The 17,674-nt window shown below is 45.2% G+C and overlaps 1 long non-coding RNA gene across 1 annotated transcript; it reads right to left on the bottom strand.

The window, feature by feature from the left end:
- Positions 1–1,944: 1,944 nt before the first annotated feature.
- On the bottom strand, positions 1,945–3,301 carry LOC122184485. Its single transcript, XR_006180567.1, has 3 exons — positions 3,172–3,301; positions 2,943–3,062; positions 1,945–1,963 (listed from the first exon to the last, which is right to left on the bottom strand). It is a non-coding gene; the product is annotated as an uncharacterized LOC122184485 (long non-coding RNA).
- Positions 3,302–17,674: the final 14,373 nt, after the last annotated feature.

Genomic DNA, 17,674 nt, shown 5'->3' with positions numbered 1-17,674 from the left:
GGGCTGACCAGGTCCTTTCCCAGGTGCTCAATCAGTGGTTCAGGCCGTGTCTCGACAATTCCCATACATGTGATTATACTCCTTGCAGTTGGAAGCCCACCTACCACATCCCTTTGATAATATCTCTCATATATGACAACATTACCCCCCTAAAGTTGGTGGAAACCGTTGGCCATCCAATCCTCAGCAGTGGGATCGCACCCAGGAACTTGGTACTGTCTTTAGTCTGGGTACAGGGATGGTTTCAGCAGAGCTTCTGGATGGGTATGGCCAGGTTCTGTTCTAGCTGGCTTTTCCATAATCGTAGAGCACGTTAGACTCAGAGCTGAGATTCTTCCTTATTCTCTGCCCTGTGTTCTCTCTGCTCTGCTATTCTCTTTCTCAAGGGCTCTGAAAATGCCCACACTCCCATTGGTTTATTTAATAAAAATTACTTTCTGAGCCAACCGCGACCAGCTAAAAAAATTAATTTAAGCTTCCCCTAAAGTGTATTTGTCACTGTCCACTGTTGTAATTCATTACGTTGTATCCTAGCATACCCTCAACATGGCAGTGTCAGAACTCTGATGATGTAGTGCAGTTTCCATGTATAATATATCACGAGAACAGTTTCAACTTGGATGATATATGAAGCCAGCCTGGGAGGATTTTAAAATAGACCTAAATTTCTGGAGTTTTTTTTTTGTGTAACTTTGAGTGTTTGAAGGGTTCACTCAAAGCCTTTCCTGAATATCTAAGTCATTTCTCCCTTGCCATGCATGTGTCAGAGTTAGCAGTGTCAGTTAATCTAGTGCAGCTTTATAGGTTGGCTGGCCAAAACCTAAGTGAGCATCACATCTATTTCCCTTTGTCCTTTTGCAGTACTGCCTTGGCCTGCTTATGTTTAAAACAGAAAATATTCAATACAACAGCAGTCTAAATTGGACAACACGCAGTTCAGCTAGGATTGCGAGGGGCAGGAAAACATTCATAGGGATGATGGGTGATGAGCAGTGTCCTCCCTCTATAAGATTAAATGCCTCAGCAGTACATGGCCCTGGGTAGAAAGCATCAGTTTTTCAGTGGAAAGAGTTGATTTGGGAAGGAAGAGTTGGGTGTAGGCTGGATGTAAATGAACTCTGAGAAGGGAGGAAAGCAAGAGAGCTGAGAACAAAAGGGAGGTGTAAACCAAGAGCAAATAAATAGGAGGGCAAAGGCAGCAGGAGGAGGAAGGAAAGAGTGGGAGAGAAAGTGGGAACAACTCTTAGTCTTTGGGTCCTGGCAGGGCAGGGCTTTCTCCTGAAGTCATTTTTCAGTCCAAATAAAAGAAAATTTTGAAAAACAAAACAAAAACAGGAGCAGTGGTCATTCCCCTTCTCTTCCTCCCATTTCAAATCAAAAAGTGATTTCTGTCCCCGTCTCTTTCCAAATTTTCTGGGTTGTTTGTTTTTGTCTTTTTTTTTTTTTCAATTGAAAAAGCCACCTGATCCAAGCAGATCTCCATTTGTAGACACAGGGTACCTCTGAGCTTGGAGGGTGCCGTGGGGTGAGCATGAAATGGCCATTGCACTGCTGTGCTGGGATGAAGACAAAAACATCTGCATGTATGAGGGAGCTCTTTAAGTGGCACCTAACAGCAGTAGGCACTTAGGCCAACTTGGTGTTCAAACTTAATTACCAGAAAAATGCTGTACATTATGAAGATTTAAATCATTTAACAAGCCTTGTGTGAGTCTTAATGCTATTTTATCACTGCCTTTTCCCTTTTCATTCAATAGGAGAACAGCAGTGCTTAGCACAGAATCGCAGGCAGGGATAACCTCCAGTTTTGCAGAAGGCACAGCACACTTTTCAGTAGCAGGATAACGATGAGGAGGTTTGCTCCTGTCCCCAAACCTGGAATCTGCCCAGTGCAATGCGTGCAGCAGCTGCTTGGGATCATTTCTATTGTGGTACCGTGGTACGTTCAGATCTGAAGAAACAGCTGTAGGGGGAAGGAACAGGCTGAAGGAACAGATCAGACACGGAGGTGAATGTCAACCTAATGCTTGGTCACCCCTCATCTCGAGCGCTCCGCTGTGGGCTCACAGTGATGCCTGCACTGAGTAACAGCTCTGCACAAATCCTGCATGTTAAACATGGATCAGAGGTATGATGTATGTGTCTCCCTAGGCAGTAAAGCTCTAATCCCACCTTCTGCTGAAATAGCCTAATTTAGTCCATCAGCTTTTCTGTATGGCCAACCTCTCTGCAGCGATCTGGGATGCGAGCCCACTGGATTTACACATCTTTCCCTTTTTTTAACTAGACATTATGTGAGAACTTGCACTTTAATGTTTCTTCTTTTTGGAAGCAGTTCTTGTATTTTTTTTTTCTAATTGATCCTACTATTTTCACCATCCTGAGGAATACTCCATCACTTTCTGACTCTTGTATGAGATTGTTTTTAAAGGTTCGGGTGCTTCCTGTGGGAGGCACCCCATGCCTTGCATGTCCTGTAAAAAGGATTTTCTCGGATCAGTGGGAAATCTCAGATTCTTATTCTGGTCTGCATGCTCTCTGCAGGTAGCCCTTCCAATGGAGTGGTTAAATTGGCCCCAATGCAACACCCACTGCAGGTCAGCAAACTCATGGTGCCAGCAGCACTGTAAGAGAACAAAGCAGAGGCAGATATCTGCATTAGCAATGAATTCATTAAGTGCTTGTATTTTCATGGAAATCTGATGCTATTTCATCTAATCAAAGATGGTGCTTTTTCCCCAAAGTCTTACGTCTCAATCTACAACTGACACGCTGTGAAATATCTGAAATCCACTTGAAAGCCCGTGGGATTCATCACTGAATTCCACAGCCTTGTAACATATGCAATTACACAGAGATACGCAGAAATTGCTGTCTTTTTTTCACAGTCTTTTCATTCCCTAGCAAGCATATTTGCACCAACTGGAGAACTTAATTCTCACCCAAAAGACTCTTTGTTCCTTTTTTTGCCAATAGCTTTTATGCTTGTCTGCAGTTCCACAGGCTGTGTATACATCCAGTGCTGTAACTTAACTGCTTCCAGATTTTCTGGATTCTTACTCCTGACAAAAATAAAAAAAGAGAGATAGAGGGAGAGAGAAAGAAATGATACTAATGTTGTTGGAAATCTGTTACTGTCACTTTTTCGTCCCATCATCTCCAGATTTTGACCTGTGAAGTGTGTTCCTCCGAGATGCTCTAAAGGATGGGTTGTCCCTCCCCGTTGAACTCGCAGCTAGGTTCTAAAAGTCAAAATCTGCATCTGCCTTTGCAGCTGGAGGTGGTGTTGATCTTGCTCTTGCTTGCCCTGCTGCTCCTGGTTGCTCTCTGCACTCCTTCATTTATCAGCAGATGGGTGGTAATGGCAGGGCTGCTCCCCTGACTCCTCAATTGGGTTCCCCAGGTGAAACGAGCCCCAGCGAGGCAGGAGAGCCTGCAAATCTGTTCCACGCAGACTGAGAGGAAGAAGAAAAGCCAGCATTCATCATTCAAAAGATAAACATTTGACAGCACAGCTTGACTGTGTCAGGAACACTTCTGTTTTAATAGTACGCCTGCAAGCTTTCAAAACAAGTGTTTACCTGTCACAATAAACAGTTATGAGTGAAGTACACAAAACACACTAAACTCGGAGCTGGCAAGCTTCCAGAAATGCCATGTGCAGTTAAACTCTTGAGCTTGTCATTCCATCCAACATAAATCTCTTCGGTTGTCTTCTGTCTTCTTCCTTGAGCATCCTGGACTGACTCTGATTGCCTCAGAGCCATCTGCTCGGATGCGTGCAGGATCCAGAAGTGCAGCTACTGCCTGGAGTCCTCTTCAGCTCTGACTCTTACACAGCTGCAGTGAACTCCTAGCTGCTGCTGGTGAGACTGGATGTCCTACTTTGCTCTTTTGAACCTCTGTGAACAAATTGGTATTGTACAAAGTACAAAATGTAGCTTGTGATGACATTTTGGACACTGGGAAATCATAGGATCATTAAGGATGGAAAGACCAATATGATCATCTTAGCCAAACCATCAGTCCATGTCTGTGACCACTCAGTGCCACATCTCCATCGTTCTTGAACACCTCCACGGACTGCACCACCACCCTGGGCAGCCTATTCCAATACATCACCACTCTCTCTGAGTGGTGATTTTTCCTAATATCCAATATTATGGGTAATATTATTTCCAATAATATCCAACATATGGGTACTTTCAGGAGAAAGCTAAGATTGAAGCCACCAGATGGGAGCTCAAGTGCTGGATTAGACCCTATATTGCATCTTATGGTGACTTCAGAGCACCAAGGAGTGCGATGAAGCTGCAGCCCTGGTTGAGGCTGACGTGAGAGGTCAGAAGTTTGCATGACTGCAGTTTTCCTTGACCATGCCAAACAGTGAGAACTCCTACTTTTTCAGAGATGTTATTTCACTTTGGAGGACTTCCTGCCAAGTGAAATGCTGTGCAGCATACTGGAAAAATAGCTAAAGTCAATAAATACAGCCCATAAAAATAAAGTCTGGCACTGCTTTTGCACAGGAAAAAACTGCATCTTTTTTTTTTTCTTTTTTTTTTCTCTTTTAGCTATTTCAAGCTTAAAGCTTACAGAAAGCCTAGGAGAGCAAGAGGTATTTCCTCCTGCACATATATTTTAATGTGTTTTAATGTGACATTTCACTTATTTGTGGCCTCATCTTGCTCAGTAGTGTGGTCTGAGCAGAAGGTGCTGGTTACTGATAGCAGGGTCAACCTTCTGTCTTCTGATGGAGGAAATCAGAGTTGGAAGGTTTTGGAAGGGGCTGCTGGAGAGTGTCAAGTCCAACCGCAGTGAGCAACGACAATTGAAATGGGAATTAGGAACTTCAAAACATGGGATCCTGGATTTGAGTTTCAACTCCCCTGTAGTGTAGAACATGCAAATCCGGGTCATGTTGACTGTATGGAAGAAATTCTTGAGATAATGTGGTCATTCTGACACATCCTTCAGATCTGCAAGGCCTTTTCCAAGCACTGTGGGTTCCTGTATGCTGTGAGATTGCTGGAGTTCACACTGTCACCCCACTATTGAGGGTTACATGGGATCTTATTGACAGCTGTCACATCTCCAGACTACGGTAAGCAGCAGGCAGTCACTGATGTCACTCACCCTGTGTCCTGTCCCCACAGCAGTCCTGCTGTCCCCAGCGCTGCTCTCTGGGCACTCTCTTGCCCCAAAGGACACACGCTCAGGGCTGTGCTGTAGGACCTTTGCTCTTGCCTCTCCCCAGGCTCTGTGGGTGGCCTTCTCATTGACTCCCATGCAACATTTCAAAAGGCCTTGGTTTTGTTCCAGTGCAGAATGCAAAAGGCTTTCAACATCTCAATTGAAACAACAGAAATTCCAGCACTGGGCTCCCTATTTTCTTTCCAAGAGCAGAGTGAGAGAAAGAAAGGTCTGCCCTTGTTCAGTCCTGGCGAGTCCAATCTAGAGCTGTATAAAAATGCATCTAAAAAAAGGACCTTTCTTCCAATAAATGGCCATTTAATGAATAAAAGAGAAACAATTGAAGTCTGCAGTAATAGAACAATTATGTGCTGTTGTGCGTTCCAGCTGGCTACACATTGAACAGTTCTTACAAATTGCCGGAAACGCAGCAGCACACGGATCCGATACGTTTCAGGACAGTCATTATTAAGAAGAAATACCATGTGTCAATCTCCCAAAGACCTTAGAGGGCATTATCCTCCTAAAATCCCTTAATTACTGCTCCGGGGCTCATGTGTGTTCCTGGCCCGCAGCATGCACGAGAGGGGAGTGCTGGCAGCAGTCACCCCGGTGTGATGTTCATTAACTTCCTCAGTCTCTGCTCTTTCCTCTTCTGAGCAGCAGAGGGAAGGAAGCTTGCTAGGAGGCTGCAAAGAGAGCAAGAATTGTTCCATGATGAGGAGGAGCCGTGGAGGGACAGGTAAGGCCACCAGAGCAGCAAAAGTGCAGATGTGAGATAAGAGAGGAAATTCAGAATAGGCAAGAAGAAAAGCAAGGAGGACAGCAGAGCCAGTGGGAGCAGTGCTACGTGCATCCTCCTTGGCACATGTTTCTTTGATATTTGGGGGTATTGGTGTTCTGGTGTGCTGCTGCCTAAAGTGGGATTTGGTCTGTGGGATTTGGTCTTTGCATCGGTAATGACTGAAATTTTTTGGGTGGTCCTTTGTGGAGCCAGGAGTTGGACTCAGTGATCAGTGTGGGTCCTTATGATCCTTATGAGTCCTTCCAACCTGGGTCACTTTACGATTCTGTGGTTCCATTTGATGGGCATTTCTGGATGCACAAATAGGAGAAAAGTTGTGGGGGGATACTGAGGTTTGGTAACAGGCACGTGGGGTCTGGAAAGTCCTCACTTGGCTGATTTTCTAACAAGCTTTGGTCATTCAAAAAAGTAAGGTCATGAGGGTTGCTTGGGGCTGGAGAGCGCTGATTAAACACGATATAAATACCTGTGCTGTGGTAGGTCTGTGGGAAGAATTTAAATGTCTGAAGAGCAGAGGAGTGGGGATTAATGAGCTGTGAAGGAAGGAGATGTATTTAAGGTGTTTGTGAATAGGGAGAGGATGAGGTTCCTGCTCCATATTTAAGATATTAAAGCTACTCGGCAGGTTTTTTTCTTTCAAAAGAAAGCCTGAAAACCCCCGCAGTTCTGAGCACTTGTCAAGGATGTAATGATGGAAATTTTGTCAGCCTCGCTTTGCATAATAGGGATCATTATGTGATGGTAAATTTCTCTGTATGTTCTGTACGTTCCTAATGTGGGAGGAATGAAAAAATTCCCGAGGTTTCTTTCTCAGAGCTTGTAAATGAACACGCTGGGCTGGATTGTCTTCTCATTTGTCAGCAGGGAAAGCACAACAGTAGGAAATCACAGTACTGGGACATAGGTGTGTTGTTCCAGATCCCGCCAGACTCCAGGTACTTCTTGCAGAGCTGGATTTAAGTTCCTGCTGGAACGCAGCTCCATCACTCAGGTGCTGTGTGCCAATCCTGAGCTGCTCTATCCCAGAATGGGGCTGAATGGTAGACGAGTACTTGCCTGGGTCAGCTGGGTGAACTGTCCCAGAAGCTCACTGCTCCTTCCTTCAGTGCTGTAGGGCTTTCTAACCACTGCAGAACGCCTTCCTGCCAATAGAAACTCAATACTTTTCTTCCAGACCTTTTCCAGGGTTTGAGTATCCTGCATGCTCTGATAACCAGAGAACAGATTTCTAACCCAGGCTTACCCGCACCACAACTGCCTGCTTGAGCAAAAATATGTCAAAGCTGGCTAATAATAGCAGCAAGGAATTTCAAAGGAGCTTATCTGATTTTAACAACCGGCTCCCCTCTGCTCCTTTGTACATCTCAGAGAGAAATACACGAGGAGGAGTGTCAAACAGGACTTTACAAAGGAGAGTTAAGCTATTGCAATCTGCAGTCTGCACAGAGATGCCCCAAGATGAAGCCAGGGGCTGCCAACAGCACCCCGTTCCCATCCGGCTCCCTTCCCATCCTGCATCCCATCTGCTAGCATAGGGTGTGTTTGGGTATCTGGAGCTGAGAACAGAACCAAATGGCATCCAACAATAATGTTAGTCATAGTCAGAATAAATTAGGCTTTCCAACAGGGAGGGCAAAGTGTCCTTTTGCATGCAGTAACTAGGTATTTGTTCAAAACAATTAGACTCCATAGCCTAGTTTAGTGCTTAATCAATTTATGTGGTTAGCTAAAGTACTGCAAATGCCCCTAATAAGTGGTGACACCTTGTTCCTAGAGCACTGCTATGTGCTTGCAAAGAAATTACATTTTTAATTATGCCACACAAGCCTAATGGAAAATCTAATTATGACACTGGTATTTTTCAACTTCTTTACAAATAGTGTATTTTCTGAAATGCAGTTGCAAGTGTTGCCTCTGCTGCAGAACTTCAGAAGAGGAAAAAAAGAGAGAAAGGATTCTGCTCAGAGTTTGTACAATGCTTCACTTTATTATTTATTAATCACTGCTATGTATTATTTGTATGCTGTTATAAATGTCCTGGTAGTCGATGCAGTAAAGCAGGCAAATGGGAGTCGTTGCTCAGAAGGTTCTGCCTGGCCTGAGCCAAACAGTTCCATAAGCAGTAGAAATAACTGAAGCTGTTCCTCAGGGATCTGTGCTTTGTCTTTTTATTCCCCGATGTCTGATGCAGTGTGATGGCTGCCTGAAATGCTTTGCATGGATTAGGGCACTCACAGATTTCCTTCATGCCTACTTAGGGCTCTGCTCTTGTTGGAGCCTCTTTATCCATGGGGACAAAGCAAAACCACTCAGACTGAGGCTTCTCTCCTTCCTTCCCCATCCTGCCGAGTGATGAAGTGCTTGCTGGCTTCCCAGGGCAGGATGCTCTGATAACTCCAGTCCAGCAGAGTGCTGATACAGAGACTGCATGGGCCACAAGCTGATCTTCTCCCGTAATTCCAGCCTGCAGGGATTTCTCTGAGAGCTTGGCCAATACTTTTTGTGAATTCAGCCATCTTTATATTGCTTTAAAACAGCATGATGCATCTTAGTTGGCTTATTGTTTAACCGCAGAGAAAAGCTGGGATTTTCAGTGCTATTCAGGGTTGGTCTAATGCTGTTTCTACTCAATACCCAGCACGAGCATCATCGGGGGCAAGGACAGCTGAGCAATTCTGCTCTTATCCCTTCTGCAGAGGGATCACCCTAGGAAGAGCAGCCCTAAAATCTCTCCTTTGAGCCACGGAGATTTGCTGGCAGTGGTCAAGATTTGCAGTGAGTGGCTCCCAGGGACTATTATTAATCAGCCAGACCAACCTCCCCAGTCTTTCAAAAGAAGGATGTGCCCTCCCCTGTGCCTGCATACATTGGGCACTGGGGCTTCTCCCCTGAGCTGTTGTGGAATTACTGGGCATTAACAGAGGCACATGGGTGCAGAGGAACACAAGTGCCCAGCTGTCTGGCATGGGGGCAAGCTGAGTTTCTCAGGCCAGTTTCTCCCAAGAATTGCTGGGGGGAAAATTCACAGCCACCCACAGGAGATCTGCTCTGAGAATGCATTTCAGAGCATGCCTAAAGCAGCAGACTATTTCCAACTCAGGTTGTCTAAGAAGCACAAATACACCCTGAAATTTGACTTGGTCCAATGTGTCCTGGGTGTGCCTCTCTCCTGCTCCATACATCACCAGCACAATCTATTGAGCAGGGCCAGCCTCACCTTTCTGGCCCTGTGTGGGATTGATTAGAAGCAGAACATGTTGCTCTGAGCTTCTATTTTTTATTTTTTTTCGCTTCCTTTAAAACAGTTTGTTCTGCTCGGATGCTCCGCGTCTGCTGATAGATAATGTTATGGGATGGACTGTAAAACCTTATCGCTGGAGAGCGCCACAAATGTGACTGTGCATTACTGTGCAGAGTCTCTTTTCCTGCACACTTGAAAGCATACTGCACAACTGCAAGTCTCCTGCTATCTTAAATACTCTGCCTGGACCAGCTGTGATTGCCTTGTGATAGGTGCTTCCATGAAGGCTGGAAAGCAGCTAAGAGCACCAGCTCCCTTCTTCTCCATCGGTTTAATTAGAGGCATCTACATTATCCCAGATGTTCTCAGCTACCTGAGGGTAGTGTATTAAAAATGCATGAAAGGTGAGGGGACAGTGCAAGCCAATGCTGGCTGGCTGTTCCTGGACCCTGGCAATGAAAAGGCAGTGCTGGGAGCTAAAGAGACCGCCTAGCATGGCGTCCAAGCAAACAGCAGAGCCTGCTGCCCTGAAGGCAAGAGATTAACAGAAATGTAGCTGGATATTATTTTAGGCTTTCCTTGGCTATTTTGGTTTACTTTGGCCTAATCTACTTTTTGTGGTTTTATTGCTTGGCTTGTGGAGTGAGTACAGCACTGTGTTGTCTTGCTCAAAGCACTGCTGCCAGGATGAGGCAATTTTCTTTCAGCAGATCCATCCCCAAAGCTTTCAGTGTGTCTGAAATTATGGAAGATACCCCGCCTGTGCTACTGAATTGGGCTATTGGGCTAAGGCTGCAGCAAGGATACACCTGTTAAGATATTAACCAACAGGAGCTCACAGAGATTAAATTTTATTTGCTGAATTACCACAATCAGAGTGGTCCCATCAGGTAAAGCTGCAGCAAGCAGGCTTCCCATTCAATCCTGCAGAACGAGCCTTCATTTCTCATTCCTGCAAGGAGCCCTACACAGCCCTGCCCAGGGGCTGCCCATCTCAGCCCACTGCTCCGTTTTGCCACCACATTTGTTAACCAGCAGGACAGTGTGAGCCCAGCCTGCCATTTGCATCCGTTAGAGGGGAAAACACCACGGTGTGCTCCAGTGCTCTGCTGGGAAAGAACAAGAAAATGCCTCAGAGGTAATGGCTTCCTCTGCAGCCCTCATTTTCACAGTGGTTGCAGAGTAAATCTCTGTCCTTGCTGGCCTTCGTGCTGCAGCCTGACTCTGCTCAGAGTGCAGGAGCTCGATTCGTTCCATGCCTTTCACAGAATCAGCTAATGCCTTCTAGCTGAATATTACCCCAATTTTAAGCCCATTAGGTGACAAGAGAATGCAGTGTGGAGCAAATTGAATGGTTTAGAGCATGCAGCGGGGCTGAGGCACTGAGTGTGGATGATACTTGGGAAGAAGAGAGAGAAAAGAGGGATCAGGCAACCCAGAATCATACATAGCCTTGGATATCTGCAGGGATGGGGCACCCACAGTTCTCAGCTGCAGTGCCAGCACCTCGCTGCCCTCTGAGTAAAGAGCTTTCCCCTCACATCTGAGCTAAATCTTCCCTCTTTTAGTTTAAGGCTGTTCTCCCTTGTTCTATAACTATCTGCCCACATACAATGTCACTTTTCCTCCTGTTTATAAGCTCCCCTCAAGTACTGGAAGGCCACAGTGAGGTCTCCCCAGAGCCCTCTAACTCCACCAGCTCTGGCCCTGACTTCCTTTGAATCAGGCATGCATTCTGAGCATCTTTCGTGGTTAAGAGCTGGGGTTAAGGCAAGTAACAGCAGCACAATGCAGGATGGAAGCCATTCGTTGGGTGCCTCTGCTCTGTTTCTCAGCCCCATTCAGGGATTTGTGAAATAGAACAGTCTGGGCACACTGGGCAGTGAGGGAATGGGACACAGGGTTGAGCAGGGCTATGATGCCTACTTGTGGGGGACAATCAGGGAGGAAATTGGCCCTCCTTTTTCACCCAGCAATCCTACCCTCCTCCCAGCTCCGCGGCAGGCACAAAACCCAATCCACCCCTGTGCTCTGGGAGGAAGCAATCTGAATTTATGGGCAATCAACGATGCTCTCTGCATCAGCATATTTGTGGAAAGCGCCTGTTACAGTTTTGCATAGTCCTAGTGAAAGTGGAGCAGAAATCCAACACGAGAGGGTTCCCGGGAGGGGGGGGGGGGAACACAAAACCTTGGATCAAGTCCAATATTCAAGCAATAAGACCTTAAGAAGCAGGCATCATTATAAGATAATTGACTGTGGAGAGCAGTCACACATCCCAAGGTGAAGCATAGGGCACTTAACATATCAATAAGGTCAATTATCTGATTATGTCAGCTGCCTTAGTGCTGTTATTAACCTATATTGCTCTTATTAACCTTTCTGATGAAGAATCTTTCAAAAATAATTATATTAAAGTACAAATCTCTCAAGTTTAAAATATGTGAATGTTCCATTTCAGTAGTCGTGTGTCATAGGATAATGAACATCTGATTGCCTGCCTGACACAATGAGGTTTTTAATCAGGCTCCCTTCCCCGGGATCAACGTGTTGGCGATGACAGCCTTCCCTGGGCCGAGGCGGTCTCATGAAAGCACTGCTGTCATGTTACCAGTGGCGGGATTTAAAATTGAAATGTGAGCAAATAAGACAAGAAATGTAACGAACATGCACGGGGAGAGGGGTCCTGGGAAAATAACCACCGAAAGCCTCTTCAGTCAATCGCAATTATTAAAGCATACAGCTGATTCAATTAGTGGTTATGTGCATGTGCGTATAGTATTTATTACCTAGCAGAGCTGATCAAAGAGGAGCACGTTGCTCATGAAAATTTGTTCATATTCATTTCATCTCTCTTTTTTTTTTTTTTTTAATTTTTTTTTGCTTCTGCGGAGCATTTTGAAGTACAAAAGTATTTTGCCACAACTTTCAGCCATTCTTTCATCTCTCGTGCAATGTGAGTGCTCTGATTTCTCCTGGGGATTACTAATTCATTACACGCTTTTGGCAAAACCCATGCAAATTCTGCTCATTACACGTTTTGATGAATGTATGTTTTTCTGTGTGTGCTTCTGTACAATAGGTGAAGTATTATCTCATACAGAGTGGATATTCATTGAAGGAAAAGAGGGCTTTATCTTTACCTGTGACTGATCAGGTTTGTGGTTTACTATGATTTGATTTTAAGTGACCACACTGAGCATCCTTTAAAGATGCTTTTCTTTAACCTCTGGAATTCATCTCTTATTTGAAATCACTGGGCATGGTTTTAAACTAAGATGGGTTAGGTTAGATATTAGGAGGAAGTTTTTCACCCAGAGGGTGGTGAGGCACTGAAACAGGTTGCGCAAGGAGGCTGTGGATGCCCCATCCCTGCAGGCATTCAAGGCCAGGCTGGATGTGGCTCTGGGCAGCCTGGGCTGCTGGTTGGTGACCCTGCACATAGCAGGGGATTGGAACTGGATGAGCATTGTGGTCCTTTTCAACCCAGGCCATTTTATGATTCTATGATCCTATGATTTTGAAAAATTCAGGTTAAGATATCAGTATACCTATTTGAGATTGACTTGTTTGTCTCTTTCTTTGAAGTACAGGTAAAGTAAACAGTGAGAAGGAGAATCCCATGGAAAGGAAAGCTGAGAAATTCTCCTCCGATGAAATCCCACTTATCTTTCCCTGAGGTACTCCCATCTCTAAGATCTGATAGGGTTATCAGAACAATGCATCTAGTACTGAGGAAGAAGTCATCCTGTAGTCACTCCACATCTTCTCTTGTCCTCTTTTACAAAAAGGAGCAAATGATGAAAGCTTATTTCCTTGTTTCCAAGTCCTGCTCAGGAGACCCCCATTTACTTCTTGCTGTGTGTTGGGAATGATAAAGGTGAACCTGATGGTGTGGGATGAGTCCCCACAGAGCACTGCCAAACCACTGCTGGGGAAAAATCCAGGCCCTTGTGTCACCATTTCGAGTCACAGCTCCGAGACTGGGGATGGAGTTCAATGTACTGGTGCTGCTGAGCACTTCTTTTGCACACCTTTCCTTTTCTATTTTTTCTGATGGGATTAGCACTACACATTCTTAGTCACCTTCCTGCTTGGAATTCTGCTGGAGATGGTCAAGCAGCAAGGGTTTGTGCCAGGAGTATTAGGGAGGGCTCTGCTGCTTTTCGCAAAACTCCTCTTAAAGTCTGCAGCGAGTCTATGGTGTTTGGGGAGTAATAGGAATGATTAGTGCAGCATTGAAAATCAATGTCTGCTGGGAATGTTTCAGCAGTAAACAGAGGGCAATTATCTGAAATGGGGACTCAAGGAGCACTGCTGTGTCCTGCAAATATTACTCACAGTAAGGAATGTGTGGCCCATGGCTGCTTCCACCTCCCACTAAGGTGTCAGAGAGTTGCAGTGACAGTATGTGGGGAGGCTTTCCCTCATTAGTCTTCTAGTAGGGCTGGGATTTGTCACCGTTAGGAAATCTATTGTGTGTGTGTTCCTGCCTCGTGGGGAGTGTTTCCTTCTGAGCATGGTAAGGCCAGAGCACGTCACTGATCAGGAGAAGCCCTCAGCCCAGGAGTGTTGTTGGCACTCAGTGCCATCAGCCCACACACTGGCAGATCTCACCCCTTCTCATCTCCACTTTTCTGAAGACAGCTGGAAAGTGCTGGGGCTGCTGTCAGGACAAGTTCAACATCAACTCTGGTATCTCTTTCTGAAGATCTTTCCTCTTTTAATAATTCCTCCTGACAACATCTGTATTGAGGTGCTATCTCCAGTTTGCGAATCATGCCAGAAGAAAGCTGTATCAGACAGAGATGAGATGTTTGATTGTGAGACAGATTACCCAGCGGCCTGAAACCGGATAATGCTGCTAGGGATTGAGTCTGCTTCTAAGGCAAAATCCAACTGAGGCAATTTGCAGGCCTGAATGCTTACATGAATTCATTTCCTCATTGCCTCTTGTTTCTGGTGAGTGAGGGAAAGGGAGCTGTCGAAATCTGTTGCTGCCCTTTACGCCTGCGGATATTCAGTATCAGGGGCCACTGAGTATGCACTGACCAATGGGCAGTGAGAGGACCATCATCGAATCCTTTGAGTTGGAAGGGAGCCATAAAGATCCCACTCCCAGCAATGAACAGGGACACCCACAGCTCCATCAGGTGCCCAGAGCCCCTCCAGCCTGATTTTGGGTATCTACAGTCTGGAAGGAGAAACTGTTAAGCTCAACATAGATCCACACATAGGTAGATCAACATATCACCCTATTTGTGTCCTATAGTACACAGTTCTCACTTTCTGAAGAATATCTTCCAAATATTTATTTTGCTTTTACCAACCAGGACAGAAAGACATGGCAAGGTGTGAGGAAAGGAATAGAAGACACTATGATTTTATTTCCAGTCTTGTGAAAATCTGCATAAGGACTATCAGAATGGCCTTTTTTTTTTCCCTTTGGTTCTTCCTGTGCTGAACTGCTCTGTACCAATAGCTTCAGTCCTTCAGTCTTTATGTCCTTCAGTCTTAAGTCCAAATCCTTCAGTCTTTATGTTATTCAGTCATTTGCTGAACACCTTCCTATTACACCACCAGTTTCTCAGGGCTGTAGCCATCACCCCCAGCATTGTACAACTTGCTCTCAGAGAATCTTATCTGGTCCTTGGTGATTTCTATATTCTGTTTCTCATTATACTCTGTAATAGAGCTTTTTGCTCCAATATTTTACACCTCAACCATTTAGATTTGTGTTTCTGAATCAATGTATCGCTTGTTCCCCTGAGGCTATGGGAGCTGGATGTGTGAACTTGTTATTTCCTGATGACAGTGTTACACAATGTTTGCCCTGGCTTATGCTGTAGTTGATATCTCCCAGTATCTTCCATCCCCATAGCGAAGAAGAAAAGAAAGTGTATGACAAGGTCATCTATGAGAGGATCATGGTGCTCCTGCAGAAGGCAGATGAAAATGTTGTACGTGAAAAGCTCTAATTTAATAAGAGGCACCGGAGGAAACAGAGAACTAGAAGCCATTTAGGATTGGAAATAGAGAAGTAGAAACCATTTAGAACTGCTGAAATTTCTGCTTCCATCAGGATCAACTGCCTGAGCTCCCACCCACATCACCTCTCTTAGCTGTAGCTGTCCTACAGCCTTCACCGCTGTGCAGAGATGGAGATTTGCCATCATCCTTCTATTTATTAACTGAGGAGGTCCTTTTTTTTTTTTTTTTCATTCTATCTTCTGTCTCTTTCCCATCCTTTTTAGGAGATGAGAAGAACCAGAAACACCATAATGGCTTCACCTGGTGACCAGTCATTCCTATTTATAGTGGATACTGTCTGCATGGAATTAGTAGTCTGTAAAATTCTCACAAAGCAGGCACTGTTGAACAGACATAAAGCTTGTTTTAAACAAATAAACGGATATCAAGCAAACAATGGAATTTCCAGACAGCTATTTGAAATGATAAGGAACTGATGGAATTTTGCCTGCACAGGTAAAGCAAATCAGCAGTAATTACACTTGTCTAGCCAGAGGGGGTGAGGAGGTTTGAAGGTGGAAAATTACGATACTTGATACCTCTTTTAAAGACACTGAGTTTGGCTGATTGCCATGGTTTGGAGTATCTGCAAGTAATTGTCTGCACTATCAACTAAATAAAAGTATACAGATTCTTTTCTGCTGGGATTTTTCTACAAAAGCAGTGTTTTGAGACTCTGTAATGATGTCCCAGTTGGAAGCTGGTTTCATGAGACACATCGCTCGTGGGAAAAGTGAAATCTTGTGAAGTTCGAGGGAACGTAAAAATGAGGATCCCTGATCAGCAGAGGAAACCTAGCAGCAGAAAGTTTGAATTCATCCCAGTGGTCACAGAGGCACTCAGTAAACAGCTGCATTTTCTTCTTTTTCTTTGTTCTGATTTATGTGGCTGTGTATTGGCCAGAGAAGACGCCACTGTCATAACTGCAGGCAGTGATGTGCAGCAGTGGATAAGTCTTAAAGTCCTCATGGAAGCTGATTTCAGTTCAATTGTGTCTTCCTTGGATCTGCATGTGTTTTGGACCCCTCAGCATGCAGAACAGCGAGGTGCTGCTCCAGGAGCAGCTCAGTCTGCTGCTATTTCATATTTTCCCTTCTGCTTGCAGTGACAACCAGAAAACGTGAAGGCATGTGGAAATGACAGCCAGCGAGAATGAAATTGCAACATCTGGGTTTGCTCTGGTGTCAGTTCTTACTTTATCCTCCACTCCCAGTTGTCCTGCACCTTTTGTTCACTGCACCACGTAGGCAATGCCAGAATAACACTTGAAATTATTGTCTATCAAGAGCCATGTTCTGTAGGCAGCATAAGACTGAGCCCCAAAGACCAATCTGTTCTGTGTTGGATGAACTCGAGGTTGGCTACTGGTGCCAGAGATGTTCCCTGCTGCTTCAGCAGCATCATTGTACCATCATCTGTGTGAGGCACTGCCCCTTGTGCAGGGGAGCATGGAAGGCTGCTGCTGAGCCACAGGGAATGCTGGAGAGCAGGATCAGTGCAGAACTGGTGATCAGCATGGTGGAGTGACATTAAAAACTCAATGCACGAACCCCCATGTGCAGCAGCACTCAGCTCTGTGCCGTGGGATTTGCATCATCAGGCCAGTCCTTGCTGTGACTCAGCTGTCACAGCCAAATTTCATGTTTGTTAAAGCGTTCGGTGAATGAGCACTGGATCGTGAGCTGCACAAATATTTGGAGTGACTAACATTCATGTACTGTTGTTTTTTCATAATAACAAGGACCCCAGGGAGGCTGAGCTCTGGCAACGGGAAATCATGACAGAAAGTTCACAGCTTGGAGTTGTTGGTGGTTTTTTTTTTTTTCTCCCCCCACTGCAGTGAAAATAATTGATCTATGGGATAAATGGCAGGAACACAGCTAAGGCTGCTGCTCACAGCTCCTGGGAGCATCCAGCAGCTCCTGGCACCGACCCTTGCCCAGCCTAGCAGAGCAAAGCTGCAGCTCAGGGTGCCCTTTCTCCTTCCACCAGCACTGGGGAGCTCTGTGGGCACAACTAAAGCCTCCACCCGTCCCCATAAAGCTGGGTTGGGTGCAAGAATCCATGTGCATTAGAGCAGTGGCAGGTGTTAAATAGTAGCAGATGTTAATATTGACAAACTGAAGTGGTTAAATGTGGAAATACAGTACCGCCGAGACGTGTGAAGTTAAGCAGTGACCTTCACACCGTACAGATCTGGTCAATAAAAAGGAGCTTTGTAGGAGTGGACCAATGTTGTGTGCACACTGGGACTGGGACATGACCACACAGCTCATCTCTAGTCCATATGGAGTGACTTTGTGCCTCCCATGGGGAAGGTCTGTATAAAGATGCTACAAATGCCCAAAAACCCACACCTTTTTTTACCATCCTGTGGCTATTCCTCTGCTTGTCCTCCAGTGACA

Source organism: Lagopus leucura, unplaced genomic scaffold, assembly GCF_019238085.1.
Source record: "Lagopus leucura isolate 7727_CA_CO unplaced genomic scaffold, USGS_WTPT01 Super-Scaffold_100024, whole genome shotgun sequence".
Classification (NCBI taxonomy): Eukaryota; Metazoa; Chordata; class Aves; order Galliformes; family Phasianidae; genus Lagopus; species Lagopus leucura.
This window is presented reverse-complemented; position numbering and strand designations above follow the sequence as displayed.